This window comes from Eschrichtius robustus, chromosome 12 (assembly GCF_028021215.1).
Source record: "Eschrichtius robustus isolate mEscRob2 chromosome 12, mEscRob2.pri, whole genome shotgun sequence".
NCBI classification, from domain to species: Eukaryota; Metazoa; Chordata; class Mammalia; order Artiodactyla; family Eschrichtiidae; genus Eschrichtius; species Eschrichtius robustus.
In genome coordinates, this window is record NC_090835.1 from 81,934,681 (window position 1) to 81,947,390 (window position 12,710).

Here is a 12,710-nt window from a genome sequence, read left to right on the forward strand (position 1 = left end):
TTTTCTTTCAAATCCTGTAGGAAAAAAAAAAAAGAGAGAGATTGACAGTACTAAGGCTTCTTTCTTTTATGTGCCCTAGACTTGTTTGAGGATTATGACTTAAAATCTCTTAGAAAATTACAAAGTTATTCCAAAATGTCCCATCTTAATGGTTGGACCAGCAAACCCTAGACTAGTGTTTCTCAACCTCAGCACTTTTGACCTTTTGATGATTCTTTGCTGTGGAAGCTGTCCTATGCATTGTTTAATGTTTAGCATCATTCTTGGTCTCTACTCACTGGATGCCAGTATCACCCCCTACATGCCAAATCGTGACAATTTAAAAATGTTTCCAGACATTTCCAAATGTCTTTGGGGGATTAAGATCATCTCCACGTTGAGGACCACTTCCTAGACAGAAAGTCAACAGCCCACCACTGGCTGTATCTGTTTACCTCCCTTTCTGTCCATTTTCTAACTTTCTTTCCCTATTCATCTTTGTTCCCTTTCCTCCATTTGATTTCTTTTTTTCTCTTCCTTTTATTCTTCTCTGTTTCTTTTTTCTGTCTCTACTGCGTCTGATTTAGCTTTTCCATCGTCCAAACCACTGGCACTAGGAGGTCAGAGAGAAGCTGACTCTGGGCCTTGATGAGCACACATAGAACGGCTATAAGGCTAAGGGGACAGCTTTGAAGTCAAGGTTGGGCTCAGATCCTTTTTCTGCAACATTTATTTGTTCTGTGACAATTTGGCAAAGTTGTTTAATCTCTTTGGGCCTTGGTTTCCTTATCTGAAATACCTTTTTCATAGACCTTGTGAAGATTAAATTAAGTGAGCTAAACTATTTAATGTCCTTAGCTTAGGGCATGGAACATGGGGAGGTCTCAATAGGCAGCAGCTATTACTTAATAACATTATGTTACTGGAAATGAGGAAGCTATACCTCAGTCACAGTGAAGAGATTTTAAGAATACAAGAGCTCACAATAGAAATTAAAGCATTATCACTATATATATATACCGTATATAGTATATACTACAGTATATATGTATACTGTATATATACATATATATATATATATATATATAGGTTGATGCAAAAAAAACCCTTTCAGTTAAAAGTTGAGTAAGTTCCAGTGATCTAATGTATGGTGTTGTGAAATTATAGTTGCATTATGGTTGTATTATATTATTATATTATATTATATTATATTATATTATATTATATTATATTATAGACTTGAGAGTTGCTATGAGTAGAGCTTTAATGTTCCCACCATAACAACAACAAAATGATAATTACATTAAATGAAGGATGTGACTAACCTTATTGTGGTAAACGTTCCACAATATACATATATGTGTATCAAATTCACATTGTTTGCCTTAAAATTATACATTGTCATATGTCCATTGTATGTTGATAAAGCTGGAAAAAAATCAGTAAAGTTTTAACTTCAAAATAAAAAAAAATTAAAGCATTATTATTGTTAGTTGTCAAAACAGGTACAATCTAATTAGCCTAAGAAAATAAATGTAGAATAAAGAGCAAAGTTAATGATGGTCATCCTTTCAATCTTTCTGCCGAGTTACGTAAAAAAATTGCTAATTCCATCAAAGTGTCTGTAATGTGACCGTTTCACAGGAACAACTGCATTTATTCTCAAATGTAAGTCGGTGGTACTAGAAAATATATTAATATAATAATCATTCCAAAAGTAATTGCTCCCTTCTTCTATTGAAGAAAAAAATGTTAGCTGGAAACAATAATTAAACTCACTAAATAATGTTTGGAGAAAATTTTTGAAACACCCTGATTTCCAAAGGCTTGAGCTGATATGCTGCTTCCCTTCAGGTTGAACGTGATTTGGAAGGCCTCTCTTTATAGCCAAAGTCATTTTTGTTGTTGTTGTAATCACTTGGGTAAAAGGTCACTTTGCAGCCAACATTATAACATGCTTTAAAGTTGTATTCCTCATTTTCTAGTACTGTCGCCATACTAGAACTGAAATGAAAAGTATTTGCAAAAATAACATCAAGCCCACTGATTAAAAAAAAGAGCCATTGTCCCAAGAAACCAAGTTAAGAATAATCTAAGGTCAGGCTTGCATTCAAGATTTGTGAAAATCAGAAAAGCTGGTAAAGCTGTTAAGTCCTGGAACAGATCCTTTTTAGCAACTCCAATAACTGACTAGTTGCTGCGTTACTGCCGGAGCCAGCTCTCTCCATGACCTGTCATTCAACAGGCAGGCACACTGAGTCACAGAATCCTGATCTTGGATTCTGAGACCCAGGGAGGTCAAAAGACCAGCTAGTAAGTACACTGGTGTCAAGGCCAGGAGTAGCCTACTCTTTGGTTCACAGTCCAATGCTGTTTTCTTTCCTTGGGCCAAGGGTGATAAGAGATGTGGCCCTGAAGGTAGGCTTCCACTAGTGAGTGTGTAAATCAAGATCTGGGGATGCTCAGGGTGAGAATTTGTGGGACACAGTCACCAGTGGCAGAATAGGGAACAGTTTCTCCTATTAAGAAATGAAAACTCTGGGATCGTAGAGCCTGATAAAGAACAAATAGACCCTCCCCACTACACATACACACACACGTGCATTTCATTTACTAATCACTAATTATGATTTCTATTTGAAATAAAACAAAACTCCTAGGCAAAAAAGTAAAATTTATCTGAACTAGGGCATTTGAAAGTGATAAGTTACTTAAGGCTTTACATTAGAATATAAAATACCATTTAATGTAGTTTCATAGTCAAAATCACAAACTCTTCTCATCCTATAATATTTCACTTCCTTTGATAAGACAGTAAAATCTTTCCAAGCAATTTCCTTCTCTGATTTGCCTTTATATCTGCATAATGTGCTGCAAAAAAAAAAAAAAAAAAAAAAATAGGCCCTTGGTAAATATTTATTGAAAGAATGGGCCCCATAAAAGCACCAGCTTCAGAAGTTGCTAATATGACCTAATGCAAATTTCCATTTCAATTCCCTGGAAGCTTTCAGAAAGTTTTCATGCCGAAAACTCCATATTTCATATATTGACCAAAATTCTGAAGGAAACTGGTGAGAGAGAGAGAGATGATTAAAAACTGACTGTCCATGCTTAGTTGGGTCTTAAAATATTTTTTCACTCTTTGTTTAGGTTGTGATGGCGGAGTTAATAAAAATATTTTACAATACAACAGGAATAGAACACACTTCATAATTTCTTTAGAAACAATAGTGAAAGCAATTAAGGAAAGATTTAGAAAGAATGACTTCTCTATTATTGTGTGCTCATTAAATTGTCTAAAGATTTTGTTGTTCTTGTCATTGTTTAAGATCATTTATATATACCTTTCTGTGAGTTAAATTGACACAGTATTACTGTAGTATGGGGAGCAAAAAGATTTGATTACACAAAGGAATCCAGAAATAAACGTTACTGTTCATTGTTCAAAGCAACAAAGCTCTAATAGCTTAAAGAGTTTTGAAACTGGCTCCAAACTGGTTTGGAGTGAGATCATTGGATAAATCCTCTGCAAAGGGTTTATTACTTTTCTGGATCAAACAAACGTCCCTCAAAAATGATGACAAATGAAAGCCTAAGTGCCCTTCATCCATAACCTAAATAAATAAGTTTCCTTTTTTAATTCTATAAAGCTACCGACAGAAATCCAATTAAATATAGAAAAGAAGCGATAATGACAGAAGCAAAACAATCAGAGACTGACAGACCAATAAGGCTATTGAGTATAATTACTGTGATGTTATTTCTACTAATAGAAATCAGATAACATGGGCAGTACATGGAAACATGGGCTCAGTAGATGTGTATCATTCCCCAGTCCGATGATACTTACACAGATGCAGAAATAATGGGATCTTCCACATACTCCTCTCAATGCCTGTCCTTTACAATCAGTAACCTGCTAAACTTGCAACAGAATGTCAAGCTAAGCTCATGGAGTAGAATCCCAATACCTTGGCCTCATTAAGGACCTCCCGCCCAGCTCTATACAGGCTGTGTGACACCACCCCTGACAGAGGTCGCCCAGGCTCTGCTTGTATTTTGCAGGGATGGTCAGTTCACAACCAAAGCTGCCTTTCCCAGCACTTTACATTTTTAGAAAAAAATTTTTCTCACATTCAGTTTAATCGGCCTCCTGGTAACATCTCTGTACTGATCTTTATCCTGTATCTTTACAGGAAAAGAGCGTTATTTCACCTAAAATGCTTTGAGCACACCTGGGCCAGCCACTTTGCTATATGCTGGCAATGTAAAATTCAATCGACAAATGCCAACTTCTCCCCCAGTCTATACCTTCTTCCCCAAAACCAGCCCCAAATATTAGAATACAGGGTTCACATCCTTAAGTTTTCTCTATTCTAGGATGACTATCCCAGTCTCCTCAACTCCTTCTCCCTTGACATGGTGTCCAGGATTTTCTTTAATCTGGTTGCTTTCTTTTAGGGATATTTGGATTTATCAATGAGGTCTTCAGCAGGTCATCCCTGAAATTTACTAATGTAACCTGGGATTTCACTCACTCACTCACTCTGGGTTTGTCAGTCTCAGTAAGTTGTTGGGTATGATGCTGATGTGATCATTGTGTTCCAGAAACCACAAGGACCTTCTGCAGGGGAAAACTGTTCAGATTTCCTTTTTTGCTGCTCAGCGCGGTTTGCAGGATCTTAGTTCCACCACCAGAAACTGAACTCGTGCCCTCGGCAGTGAAAGCACAGAGTCCTAACCACTGGACCGCCAGGGAATTCCCAAACTGTACATATGTTCATGTCTTCCTCTATCAGTCTCTGATCCTCCCCTTCACGCTTAATGTTTCTGCTACTTTTATCTTTGTTAAATTATAGCTTTGGGGATTTGTTCCAGAGTATTAGCCTGTTAAAATATTTTTGAATCCTCATCCTGTAATCCAAGGAACTAACTCTTCTCCCCAATGTTTAGCACCTGAAAAATAATGAACACGTATTCTAATTCTTCTTCTGAGTCACCATTTTTCTTTAATATTAGAAAGAATAAGACTAAGAACGAGTCCCATAGCAAACTATTGAAACAATTGCCTCAAATTGGTTTCCATTAATCAATCAACCTCTTTGGGAGAGGCTTATCCAAATAGCTGCAAATCTGTGGTTGTAACAGTAACTACAACATACTGAGTGCTTTCCTTATGCTGGAGGTCATAAGCATTTCTTATGTATTATCTCATTTAATCATCACGAACACGCCCATGCAATGATTATTGCTATGCACATGTTTCATACAATGAATGTGTCTCTTACATGGAAATATATTTCAAGTGTTTCTTTCTTTTTTTTTTTTAATTTTAATTTTTTGGCTGCGTGGCATGCAGGATCTTAGTTCCCAGACCAGGGATTGAACCCACACCCCTTGCAGTGGAACCGCTGAGTCTTAACCACTGGACGGCAAGGGAAGTCCCTAAAGTGTCTCATACAGGAAAATTATGGGTCAGGGAGGTTGAGTAATTTTTTAATATCCAAGAGAGTAAGGGGTGGATCTGCAATCACACATGTCTGTCCCACTCCAAAGCCCATGTCCTGAGTCAGAAGGCAGGCCATCTCCACATACCATGGCATCACTCAGCTCAGACTGGGGAGCCAATGAGAAAGTTTTGAAATGCCTCCGTGAGCTCCAGATACATTATGGGCCTGATACTCAGTCTAGGAAATCTACAGCAAAGGACATGAGGATACATGGAATGATCTCTTCTTCCTGAAGCCACACTGGTGTTTCGGGATATCCCCTCTTTACCTCCCAGAGTGCATGACTAACCACTTTGACAACCTAAACTATCATTTTTCTGAGGAAACAATAGCGTAACTCCCCACCTGTAACTTCTAGAACCCCTCTTCTTCCCTCTTTCTGAAAAATGAAGTTTTTTTCCAGCCTCAGCTATTAGACATTGCTTCCTTTTTGCATGTGTTATCAAAGGTTACTGATCATAATTTCAAGATCAAAACTTCAAACTCTTGACTATATTAAGATGTCACTCATCTAGACTTGATGCTTCATCTCTTTCAAAGCGTTAGTTAGGTACTAACTATTAAAATGATAGCCTCTTCCCTCAAGCTGTATTCTTTTCTCTTTTATATCCTTATTGGAGTATAATTGCTTTACAACGTTGTGTTAGTTTCTGCTGTATAACAAAGTGAATCAGCTGTACATATACATATATCCCCATATCCCCTCCCTCTTGAGCCTCCCTCCCACCCTCCCTATCCCACCCCTCTAGGTGGTCACAAAGCACTGAGCTGATCTCCCTGTGCTATGCAGCTGCTTCCCACTAGCTAGCTATTTTACATTTGGTAGTGTATATATGTCCATGCCACTCTCTCACTTCCTCCCAGCTTACCCTTCCCCCACACCCCATGGCCTCAAGTCCATTCATTATGTCTGTGTCTTTATTCCTGTCCTGCCCCTAGGTTCACCAGAACCATTTTTTTTTTTTTTAGATTCCATCTATGTGTGTTAGCATACGGTATTTGTTTTTCTCTTTCTGACTTACTTCACTCTGTATGAAGTAATGTCCATCCACCTCACCACAAATAACTCAATTTTGTTTCTTTTTATGGCTGAGTTATATTCCATTGTATATATGTGCCACATCTTCTTTATCCATTCATCTGTCGATGGACACTTGGGTTGCTTCCATGTCCTGGGTATTGTAAATAGTGCTGTAACGAACATTGTGGTACATGTCTCTTTTTGTATTATGGTTTTCTCAGGGTATATGCTCAGTAGTGGGATTGCTGGGTCATATGGTAGCTCTATTTTTAGTTTTTTAAGGAACCTCCATACTGTTCTCCATAGTGGCTGTATCAATTTACATTCCCACCAACAGTGCAAGAGAGTTCCCTTTTCTCTACACCCTCTCCAGCATTTATTGTTTGTAGATTTTTTGATGATGGCCATTCTGACCTGTGTGAGGTGATACCTCATTGTGGTTTTGATTTGCATTTCTCTAATGATTAGTAATGTTGAGCATTCTTTCATGTGTTTGCTGGCAATCTGTATATCTTCTTTGGAGAAATGTCTATTTAGGTCTTCCGCCTATTTTTGGATTGGGTTGTTTGGTTTTTTGATATTGGGCTGCATGAGCTGCTCAAGCTGTATTCTTATCCTTTCTTTGTTTTCTTCTAAGATGATATTCCTAAAAATGTGTGTGTGTGTGCGTGTGATTAGTATTTATCAAAAGATCAGGGTCAGTTCTCTTAAACTCTACCGTAGAGGGTCCCGGAGAGCTGAGATTTTGCTGCAACATGTTCAGAAAGACTTTCATTTTAAACTTTTCATTCATTACTATTTGCTGCTTTTAAATCTCATTAAGTCTGTTTCTAAGAAAAACAAAAAACTTAGATATCATCCAGTAAATTCACCTCATTTTATAGATGAGAAAACTGAGACATGGAAAGGTCAAAGGACTTGCCCAGGATAACATAGCTGGTAAGTGAAAGAATCTTCTTATGTTAAAGAAATAAAGAGAGTCATAGAATACATATCATTCTCTATTTTTCTCAAAATGCATGAATGTGAGTTTTAGGAAGTAGTTCCAATGTAATGCTAATTTCTCCTAAATGTTCCTTGTGCTTAAGAGACATTTCAGCTCTGATGTTATGCATCATTATGTGTTTATTCATGCTTTAAAGGTTAGATTTCTGCTCTACATCTTTCCATGCCTTTATTTGCAAATTTTTCCTCTCAGATGTGTATCGGTCTATTGGTTGCATTTTGAAACCAAATTGTTTAGTGTTCTCACCCTTTGAGATTGCCCCTTCTTAAATCAATAATATGGAAAATATCCACAATGATGGAAATACCTGTCCTCCTGCCTTGGTCACGCCAGTGAAGATGAGCACCTCTCACATTGTGCGTGTGAAGTATCCATTGGTATTGGAAACCATTGTTCTCTGGCTGTTTGCACCATTTACTCCAAGCCCATTACCACCCCCCCCCCCCGCCCCGCCCCACCCCACCCCCTCCCGCCCGCATCTTCCATTCCTTAACCTCTTTATCTCCAGGAGACAGAAATTTGAAATCTGTCCCTTTGGCAACTTCACAGCCCCACAAGTAAACAGAAAAGCCTGAGGACTTCAGAACATCTAAAATATGCAATAAAATTACTGCTCCTCCTCAAAGTCCAAGACCAAGTAGAAGTTTCCATAGTCACACTGCTTTTCATTCTCACAAGGGATTTCAATTTAAACACCACTTTAAAAATTCACAATTGTGCCCTTGATTAAATATTGTGGTTAAAGTAAGAAATGCTATTTCCTTTTCAATGTTTGCCTCAATCTGTAAAATCACGAAGAGTCGTTCTGGAGATCATTCTACCCCCGTTTAATTTTTTTAAAACCCCCTTATGCAAACATTAGTCCCTCCTATTTTGTTCTCTCACACCCAGATCGCTGACACCTATGTGGTAGCAAAGCCCTATAAATCTAAGGGCAGGGGTTCGAATTGTAGTTTCACACATTCAACAGTAATTTTTCCAAACTGATGTTAAAAACACATAATCAAGATTCCCCCAAAATATGATCATGAGAAAGCTTCCAGATAGAAACATGGTAGAAAACTAGAGTTAGACTACCACAATGAAACGTGCGCCAGTCATGTCTTATTAATCGACTTGGTGGACGATCATGCTTCTTGAGAAGTAAGAGGTGGAGGTAGTATCTTGGTATGTCACAAGTCAGTGCTCCCTCGTCTCTCTTCCTTTGCCTGTTTATGAATCCAGAACAAAAATAACTCTGGAAAAAAGTAATCGTCCAAAAATACTGTCTTCTTCATTTCGGAAGGAAGGAAGGAAGGAAGGAGGGAAGGGAAGGAGGAAGGAAATAAGGAAGGGAGGGAGAGAGGGAGGAAAGAGAGAAGAAAGAAAGACAGCATCACAGCGCTGTGGGCAAACTGCTGAGTCTGTACATAGTCGGGAGATCTAGGCTGGGGTTCCCACCTGCACTTTCTAAGCAGGAAATTATGCACGTCCCTAGCTGATGGAAGCCCTCACTTTCTTGACACCCAGCTTGGTGTCTTGAGTTGATGAGGGGAAATTAAATTGTTTTACAAAGTGACAGTATGGAATAGATTCCTTTCATACTGTGTTGTTGTAACGAATTCTCACATACATTCCCATCGTATAGCTCAGTACCCTGGCTGTTAAATAGCTTACACGACCGCCCGTAATGAGAGGGGTCGGGGTCCTGACTTGTCCCAATAATCCTAAGTCTTGGTTTACCATTTTATTATGTGTGTGTCTTGGGAAGATGGAAAAGGGAAACCCAGGCGGACCGTGTGTTGTGTAAAAGAAAAGGCAGTCCATCAGGCAGCCGCAGAGGGAGAGAGCTTATGAAGCCTTAAATCACAGGTGCCAAGGTGAGGAATAGGGGGAGGAAGGAAGGAAGTCTGAGAACTTTAGACAATGCTTAATTAGATTTTTAGAAGAAGGAAGTGAGACATGAGAGTGCTAACAGCTGACCTTGATTTAATATAATGATATTTTTCGGTGGAAAAAAAAAAAAAAAAAAAGTTAGAAACTTACTCGGAAAACCGCCAGCAGAGGGCTCCATGCTAGGTGCATTCACCTCCATTAGTGGCTCCTACATTTATCGGAAAATAGTTCCTCTATCCGAGGCTGAGAAAAGGGGGGTATTACTAACTCGCCTCGCTGCTATTATAAACGGAAATAAGTATAAGTGAGAGGGGAAAATACGAATATAACTACCTGGGATGTCTCCAGTGCGCTTCTACTTAGGCAAGCGTGTGCCACCCCTGAGAAAACAAAAACAAAACAAAAAAATGGGCATAGGGCAAGACGAAATGGAAAAGGAAATGATGATGAAAATACATATTTTGCTCGTTTATCTTCCCTTCAAAACCAGAGGGTTTTTTGCCTTTGCCTTTATTTTGTTTTGTATTTATTGAGTCCTTGCGGAAATCTTTCCTTACCTCACATTGATTGGAAGGTTAAAGCGAAATGCAACAGAAAGTTAAGAGCGAGAGAAGCTGGTTCAAGTTAGGAAATTTTTCTTAGTAGAGAATGAGATTTTATTTGTACATTTTTTGAGGCATTTGAACTTTATAGATGCTCAAACAATCATTTCTAAAATTAGTAGATATGATAAAAAATTGAGCTTTTAAAATGCTCTTAAGCAATAAAAGGTTTTCAAGAACCGGAAGAAATCGCTGGAGAAAAAAAAAAAAAAATCGAGCGGCCGTGCAGGATTTGCTTACACAAAATCCCGACAGAGGGCGCTGTTGCCCGTTCAATGACTTACGGAAGGTTCCCTAAGAAAAATTTCCCTTGCAATTTCTAGGATTTTTTGAATAAGGCCCACGTTGAAAAATTGACTCAGCCTTTAATTGTATTTATGTATTTCTTTGGGTATCTCTTTATATGTGTGTATATTTTTAAATTTATGCTTCATTCTTAATAAACCAGATTTCAGTTTTTCTGAAGAGTTTACATAAATGTTAACCAAATATTTCCAGACGTTTCTAATTTTAAAAATATCTATTTTACCATAAAATAAAATTACATATGCAAAATTTGAAATTATATATATGTATATATGGCTATATAAATAGTTACACTAAAAACATATATATTTTTAAGTAGTTTTTTAATATAAAAGTATCCCTCTGAGACTTTTTTTTAGTTTCAAGTTTTAGAGTTTATTTATTATAGATTAAGAAATGATATACCAAAAAGAGATCAAAAAGGTGTTAAAAGCATTCAGAGAAAAAAAATTAAGATTTTTTTCCAAGTGCTTTTTATTTGGGTTGGAATGATCTTTAGGTAAAAAAGATAAAGGAGTTATTGGTTTGAAAAGGAAAAGACAGTTATTCCCATTAATAAATTTCTGTCTAGAGAATCTGAATTTGCAAGTCTATAATATTTATCTTGCAAAATATTGATCTGGGACTGATTTTAGTTCAGGAAAGGGAGGGTAAAAGCCGTTTCAAATCCCACCACACAACAAAATTAGGAAGAATGCCTCCCCATGTCCAGACTAGCTCTGGGGGCAAAGAAGGAAATCTTCGCTCAAGCTCCTAGTGGAAAATCTGTACAGATTTTGTGTACTTTAAGCTGTTAATGTTTAACGTAGAGGAAAGGAGAAAGGAAGGAAAAAGGAAGGAAGGGAGGGAGTCAGGGAGGGAGGAAGGAAAACAGGATGGAGGAAAAAGGAAGGAGGGGGAGGGAGGGAGGGAAAGGCAAAACATAAAAATTAAACAGGAAATGAAGAAAGGGTTTATTTCTGAAGTTCCCTCTGAAGCACCTTCTTCGAGTTCCTTTCATTTGACTTATCTTTGAAAAAATTAAATTAAAAATCTGCAGAATTTTTCATTCTGCACGATATGAAGCATCTCCCTGGTTTTTATCGAATCGATATCCACCGTGGTTGGCCGGAGCCCTCTCTTCGGAGCGCACAGCACCGCTCAGCAGTCCTGAGATTTACAGACAATCGCCCTTTGCAGATTCACTCTTATCAGGTTTAATAACTTCCACCCCAAATTGCCCTGGTCCCTCCTCATTCCCTCCTGTCATTTATTTTCTGCCCCAGGGGCAGAGAGCCTTCACTGGACTTCCCTTCTGGCTGTGGGAATCCTTCCGCACCCTGGAAGGAAGTAGAATAAAAGGGGTGGGGGTGGGAAAAGGGGCCAGTGAGGTGAGTATTCACTTTGTGATGAAATTCGGGAACCCTGTGCCTTAAAGGGTGCCCATTTTCGAAGTTAGGTTAACTTTGTTCTTGTTGATGTTTATGTTTTCCTTTTCTTGGGGGGGAAAAAAAGCTATACAAATCACCTTACCAAGAAAAAATACATTCAAAACAAACAAAATCCCCACACCCTAAAGTATTTTTCAATACCTCCTTGAAAAACATTCTGCTTAAACCTTCCAGAGGTTCAGGTGACCATTTCTTGACTCTCCATGATTAAAACCACTTAAAAGTTATGGAGAGCAGATGCAGGTATAAAATGTCCCACACCTCTGCAAAGAAGGCTTGAAATTAACATTGTGTGATTGTGCATGTATGTTGCTCCCTACATCTGAAAAAAGAAAGAAAAGAAAAAAACCTTCATAAAATGGAGACTTCAGCCAAGAAAAGAACGGCACATGGAATCCATTGAAAATACAGACAAACAACCCTTAAACGATAGGCAGTACAGACTGAGGTGGTTCATATAGTATTTAAGGTTTCAAATTTGTTGGGCAGAATGACCGGAAAATATGAGAAATGGTCACTGTGGTGAGCCAGCTTTTTTGTTCTACAGTGACTAAGGTACGGTGGAAAAAAAAAAAAAAAGTTGTGTAGCCATCAACACAGAGAGATCACCCTTAAAATCCCCAAATCCAGCTTTCAAAACCCTCCTGCTGAACAAACAAGAAGAGGAGCTTTTGTGTTTAAAAATCTCAGTAGTGGTCCCCCTTTAAAAATCTACATAGAAAATGGGGGACTGTTGGCACCCTGGTTTCTCCTTATGAACTGTAAAGACTTTAGTCAGTGGCTACAATGATTCATCATTTTCAATATAGAGGTTTTTAAATGTCTATATTTATATTAATCACACTGACCGACTCTCTCTCCTTTAAATGCACGTTTAGAGTCTGTAGGCTCTGTGTGACCCAGGGGTGCTTATATAACTAAATGTGGGTGTCTGGGTATAAATACGTGTTTATGATTTTTATAATATATATGTCTGTGGGT